The following is a 6,458-nucleotide window of genomic DNA, read 5'->3' on the forward strand; positions in this document are numbered from 1 at the left end:
AAAAAAAAAAAAAGACAAAGCTAGAGAACAAACATTACTTCATTTCAAGACTCCTTCCAAACCTACAGGAATCAAGACAGGGTGCTATTAACATTGAGATAGAAAAGATCAAAGGAACAAAATAAGGAATTCAGATATAGCCCTACACCTGTATGGACAACTGAGGTTTTTATAAAGATAACAAGACAACTCAGCAGTGCCCGTGGCTCAAAGGAGTAGGGTGCCAGCACAATATACCGAAGGTTGCAGGTTCAAACCCAGCCTCAGCCAAAAAAGAATAATAATAATAATCCAAAGGCAACTCAGAGGAGAAAGGATAGCCTTTTCAACAACTTGTGCTTGGACAAGTGAAAATCTATGTTCACAAATATAAACCGTAATTCAAATATAGTACCATTTACAAAATGTAATCCAAAATGGGTCATAGATCTAAGTAAACATGAAACCTAAAGCTACACGACTTCTACCTCAAAATGCAGGAGAAAATTCCTATGATCTTAGGTTCAATAAAGATTTCATCAAGGAGACAACAGAGCTGCAACCCATAGCTGAAAGAATTGATACATTGGGCTTCTTTTACATTAAAAACTTTGCTCTTCTCTAAGACATTGTTGAGTCAATAAAAAGAAAAGCCCCTGGCTGGGAGAACATGTTTGAATATCATTTATCTGGTAAACACCTAGAACACAGAAAATCTTACAAAACTCAGAAGGAGGAAAACAAACACTCCAATAAGTAAATAGATAAAAGATTTGAGTAAACAGCACAGAAGATATACAAATGTCAAGTGTGTATGTGAATACATGTTCAGCATCATTAACCATTAGGGAAGAAAGCTAAAACCTATAATTAGATACTATTACATTCTGGAAAAATAACCTAATAAAGCAGACTGACCACACCCAGCATTGGCAAGTGTCTGGAGGATACAGCTCTCATACACTGCTGGTGGCAATGAAAAATGCAAATACTTGGCAATGGCTTGGCCGTTTCTATAGTGTTAATCTTACATCTTTCATATGATCCAGCCATTGAACCTATGAGAAAGAAAGCATATTTCCCCAGAAAGACTTATTCACACACATTCATAGACCTGTATTTACAAAAGCCCCCAATTGGAATTAACCATAGTGTCTATCAACAAGTGTATGAATAATAAAACTTTTGGTGTAGGCATATATTGGAATACTATTAAGCAATCAAAAAAACCCATTAAATACATTAACATACATATGCAATAAAATGAACAAATCTAAAAATAAATAAGACAAGCTCTAGTTAAAAAAAACCCTCTATGATTCAAGTTCAATACATTTCTAGGACTTGAAAAGTAATCTATGGTGACAGACATGCTGTGTTGACTCCAGGACAGTGTGGTGGAAAAGGGAGGTAGCCCAGTCATTACAGAACTGAAATTGGGATGTCCTGGGAAGTAATAATGATATTTAGAGACATCTGGTTATTTTAGGGGATGTAGCTGAATATCATCATATGACAAACTTTAAGGCATTTCTTAGTTTTGTAAATACTGAACTCTTGTAGTTAACATTTTTGTTCTGAAATTAATGTATTTTGGGCAGTACCTGTGGCTCAGGAAGTAGGGCGCCACCCCCATATACTGAGGGTGACTGGTTCAAACCCAGCCGCGCCAAACTGCACCGAAAGAATAGGCAAGCTTTTGTGTCCTGTGCCTGTAGTCCCAGCTACTCGGGAGACTGAGGCAAGAGGATCGCCTAAGCCAAAGAGTTGGAGGTTTCTGTGAGCTGTGATGCTGCGGCACTCTACCGAGGGCTACGAAGTGAAACTCTGACTCAAAAAAAAAAAAAAAAAAGAAAGAAAAAGAAAAGAAACTAAATATATTATAGAAAATGAAATACAAAATAACTGTTTTCAGAAAACAGAAATATTTGATCCTTTTTCCACAAATTAGAACTGGCTTTTTCCTAGAGCATACTTTGATATGTGTACATACATACCTAACGATTCACTTTACAAAGTGTTCATTAGACTGGGATTGCAGTGCAGGAGGTGGAAACGGATCATCACAGGCAAGAAAGATACAGAGAAAGCTACACCTCTGAAGGGTCATTTGGAAATTCCACATTTCTCTAATTCTCTCTTGTGACTTATTACTCCAAGTTATTCTTTATCATACTCTTTCTTTTGAGCAGAGAGAATTCATATTAGAAGTGCAATCATGGAAAGAATTTTTTCCTCACTCTCACTGCAAAAGCCCAAGAGCCGAAATGTTTTCAATCAAACCCACCCACCCACTTCTAGGATCATGTCAACTGAGGTGATCAATCTACCACCCAAAATTTCCCTTTCTCCAATACACTGTGCTACCAAATTCTCTGAATTCCCTTGAACCTCAAAATTCCAAGTATCAAATCCAATGCCAGGAGTCAAACCTGAATGGAAAAGCAGAGAAGTTTCCCTCTGCCAGTGCTAGGTTTCCTCTTTTCAATAATAATAATATTTATAATTATATAATAGCACTAATAAAGAATCCTGGTTCTCTGTAATTATAGAAAAGGAAAGACATTTTGTCAGGATCATCACCTCCTCTTCCTAGTTCCCACCTCAACACCCCTCCAACAATAAGGACATCCCTTCCACCAAGGGCTAGACTGTAGGTGACACCTCTGTTACTCGCTTCTAGAGTGCTCCGCAACCACGCTCTAACCAGATCAGCCCTGGGCAGGGGAAGGGACAGAAAAGACAGAGACAGGAAGGTGCTCACTCGTGCAGGGCATGCCACGGGGCCTCTGGAGCATCCTAATTCTAGATCTCGTGTCCACTCACCATAGCCTTGCCTCAGCCTCCAACCCCAATCCAGGCTTTCAATGCTGGGGGGCTGAGGGAAGCAGGACCTGCTTGGGATGGGGGCCCAGGAGACAGGGGAGCATGGTGCTCTTTCACCATCAGTGATTCGATCTCGACTCATGGAATGACTGCATCTGGAGGCTTTCCACCACTGCTCCAGTCCATTCCAATAAAGAAAAAAATTAATGTTCCTGATTTTCTTGGGTAACTCCAGTCATCAGAAGAAGGTTACAGGCCATGAACTGCACACTCAGGATGCTGCTCATCTGCCTGGTGTATACGCCCACAAGCTTGCTGGAGGAGCCGATGGCAGGCACACTGCAGTAAGTGTTCCTGATGTCCCAGACGCACACAAAGTTGTCCATGGAGGCAGAGGCAATTAAGCCACTGTCTGGACTGAAGGTGAGGCTGGTGATACTGTCTGTGTGGCCTCTCAGTTCTTAATAAAGGGTTGCAGAGTCCAAGTCCCACAGCTTCAACAGTTGGTTCTCACCTACAGATGCCAAGTACTTACCATTGAGAGAGAAGGCAAGAGAAAGCGCCACAGTGGCCTCTGAAGAGTCTCACCAAGTTGCCCTGCTGGGTGCTCCACAGCCACACAGTCTTGTCTGTGGAGCCTGTAGCTAAGTACTTTGAATTCCGGTGGAATTTGACACAGTCCACATCTGCCAGGTGACCTGCATATATCCTCAGTGGGTACGTCTGATCAAATGACCACAGCCTGGCAGTGCGGTCGTGTGACCCACTGGCAAAGTACAGACTATATGGGCTGATGTCCAGGTCCCACACAGGGTAGGCATGTCCTTGGTACAACGCAGTGTTGGTGAAACTCCCCAGGTCCCAGTATCGAATGGACATGTCCTCAGAACAAGAGAGCAACCCTGAGCTGTCTTCGAGGAACCTCGTGCTGTACACCGGTCCACAGTGTCCCCACAGTATCTTCATCTCTGGGCCAGCATTGACATCCTCATCATCCTCCTCTTCCAGAATGTCACAAGCCAAGTGGATATGGGACACGTCTACCTGAGGTGGCTCTGATTTTAACTTCTTGGATCGTAAACACAAAGGTTTTATATAAGAGTTGTCAAACCCAGCAGCAAGCAGCTTGCTATCAGGGGAGATTTCTGCAGTGTTCAGGAGCTGCTCTGTGTTATAGAAGGCATAGAAGCAGATGGTAAGGTGGCAGGAAAGTCCATCCTTGACACACGTAATGTTCTCCTGCAAGACCTCCAGGGTGACCTCATTCTGTAAAATAGCACTGGACATCAGGGGGCTCTAAGACATTGTTCTCTCCGAGAAAGGAGTTGCCACTAGCACAGGGCTGGTCATCTATTCTCTTGGCAGGTTGCACATCATGATGAATATGTAAGGTAAGGACTTTGCACAGGGCGGTATTATTGTCACTTTGAAGATAGCGGATAAGGTAGCTGTAGCTGTCTTCCTGGAGATGGAAGAAATACTTGTTATCTAGGAATGCTCGGAGCTTGAAGTTACTACACAGGATGTCCTAGATGGTCTGAGTGTTCTGTAGCTGCTCAATGACATCCTTCTGGCTAGGATTCTGCAGAAACATTCAATGGAAGTGGCTGTAAAAAGTTTCCACTGTGCTCTTGGAACTGTTCTGGATCGGGTTGAGATGGAGGTAGACAAAGAGAGGATAGAGGAGAGGCATCACTTGGTGGCTGTGCTAGGAATCAGAATCAGTGAGAAAATTCTGCAGTTGTCCGAACTGTACTTTGTACTGATGGGGCTCTGCCTGGCAAAGGGCTGCAGACACTATGTTGGCACAACCAGATTCTGACTGAACTGTTCGCTTGGCCACCTTCTCTTCAGCAGTCTGTGAGACCCTTAACCCTTGCTTCAAGGCACCATCTGAGCCCAAGTATTGCTGGCATTTGAGGTAGCAGGACACTGCTGTCTGAATGTGCTTGGCCCACACTCATTTCATGACTGAACATCCCCCGTGGCTCTGGTTGACCCAGCTGCTGCCACCGTGTCCACATTGCTTATGCTTCAATGGTCTCTGCTGTCATTTCTCCCTACCACAGGAGGCTCCGCTGTGCCTCCAAGCCCTGCTGACCCTGCATGGCCCTGGGCAGCAGCTCCATGACTGACTGACATTGAGTGGGTGGGCTTTACCTGACATTTTAACAATGTGAACACTTGCTAAACTTTTGGGGTCTTAGAAAAATGCATTGCAAAATGGTTAAAAACATGGAAACCACAGAACGATGCATACTGATAATCTCAAATTGCTAGGAAGACCTTCTAACCAACTGCATGTATCAACATTAATCTGAGATATACTTGGAAATCACTGGTTATATTTAAGTAGTCAGAAAATTGGCTCGACAGCCATAGCTATGAGATTAGGGTGCCAGTCATGCACACCAAGCTGGCGGGTTCGAGCCTGGCCAGGCCTACCAAACAACAATGACAAGTGCAACCAAAAAGTAGCCAGAATTTTGGTGGGTGCCTGTAGTACCAGGTACTTGGGAGGCTGAGGCAAGAGAATTGCTTAAGTCCAGGATTTGGAGGTTGCTGTGAGCTGTGATGCACTTTACACAGGGTGACAGCTTGAGGCACTGTCTCAGAAAAAAAAAAAAAAGTTAACTCAAATGGATCATAGAAGTAGATACAATATTTAAGGCTATAAAACTTTGACCAAAAAAATAGGAGAAAATCCTTGTGATTGGGTAGGTGAAGATGTCATAGATAAGACCCTCAAATCAGAATTCATAAGTGAAGAACTCAGTAAGGTAGACTTCCTCAAAGTTAAACATTTCAGCTCTTCCAAATTCACAGTTGACTAATTTTCTCTCACTAGGAGGAAATGTTTGAAAATCATGTATCTGACAAAGTACTTGTATCCAGAATACAGAAAATTTTACAAAACTTAATATGATCAAACAAAACCCTCCAACAAATAAATGGGAAAAATATTTGAAGAGACCCTCCTCTAAAGAAATTGTACAAGTGTCAAGTAAGCACATGAAAAAGTGATAACATCACTGATCATGAGGGAAAGGTAAATGAAAACTACAAGGAGATACTATTACCAAAATTCAAAAGACTGATTATACTAAGCAATGCCAAGTTTCTGCAGGCTGAAACTTCTGTATACTGCTCATGACAGTGAAACCAGTACAACTACCTAGAAACCATTTGGTACTTTCTTAAATTATTAATCTTAAATGCATCATGTCTTCCAGTCTTTATACTCCTAAATACTTACACTTAAGAAAAAAAGCATATCTCCATGAAAAGACATATTCTGAAGTGCTCATAGCAACTTCATTTAGAAGAGCCCCAAGTCAGAAACTATTCAAATATCCATTAAAAATTGGATAGATATTACAATTCCTGGTGTATCCATGTGCCAGAATACTAATCAGCAACCAAAAAGGAAGAAACGACTAAGGTAGGTAGAAAAATGGATTAATCTAAAAATAAATGAGGTAAATTTTAGAATCTAGATACAGCTGAAAAAGAAAAATACATGAAAAAGACCCATACGATTCCATTTCAATAAATTTCTTAAAAATGAAAACTACTGGCTCGGCACCTATAGCTCAACCGGCTAAGGCACCAGCCACGTACACCTAAGGTGGCGGGTTCGAATCCCCAGCCCG

The 6,458-nt window shown here is 42.0% G+C and overlaps 1 pseudogene; it reads right to left on the reverse strand.

Annotated features, from left to right (window-relative positions):
- Window positions 1–3,008: 3,008 nt before the first annotated feature.
- On the reverse strand, window positions 3,009–4,774 carry LOC100952392 (annotated as a pseudogene).
- Between the last annotated feature and the right edge of the window lie 1,684 nt (window positions 4,775–6,458).

This window comes from Otolemur garnettii, unplaced genomic scaffold, assembly GCF_000181295.1.
Source record: "Otolemur garnettii isolate 467f Iridium unplaced genomic scaffold, OtoGar3 scaffold00438, whole genome shotgun sequence".
NCBI classification, from domain to species: domain Eukaryota; kingdom Metazoa; phylum Chordata; class Mammalia; order Primates; family Galagidae; genus Otolemur; species Otolemur garnettii.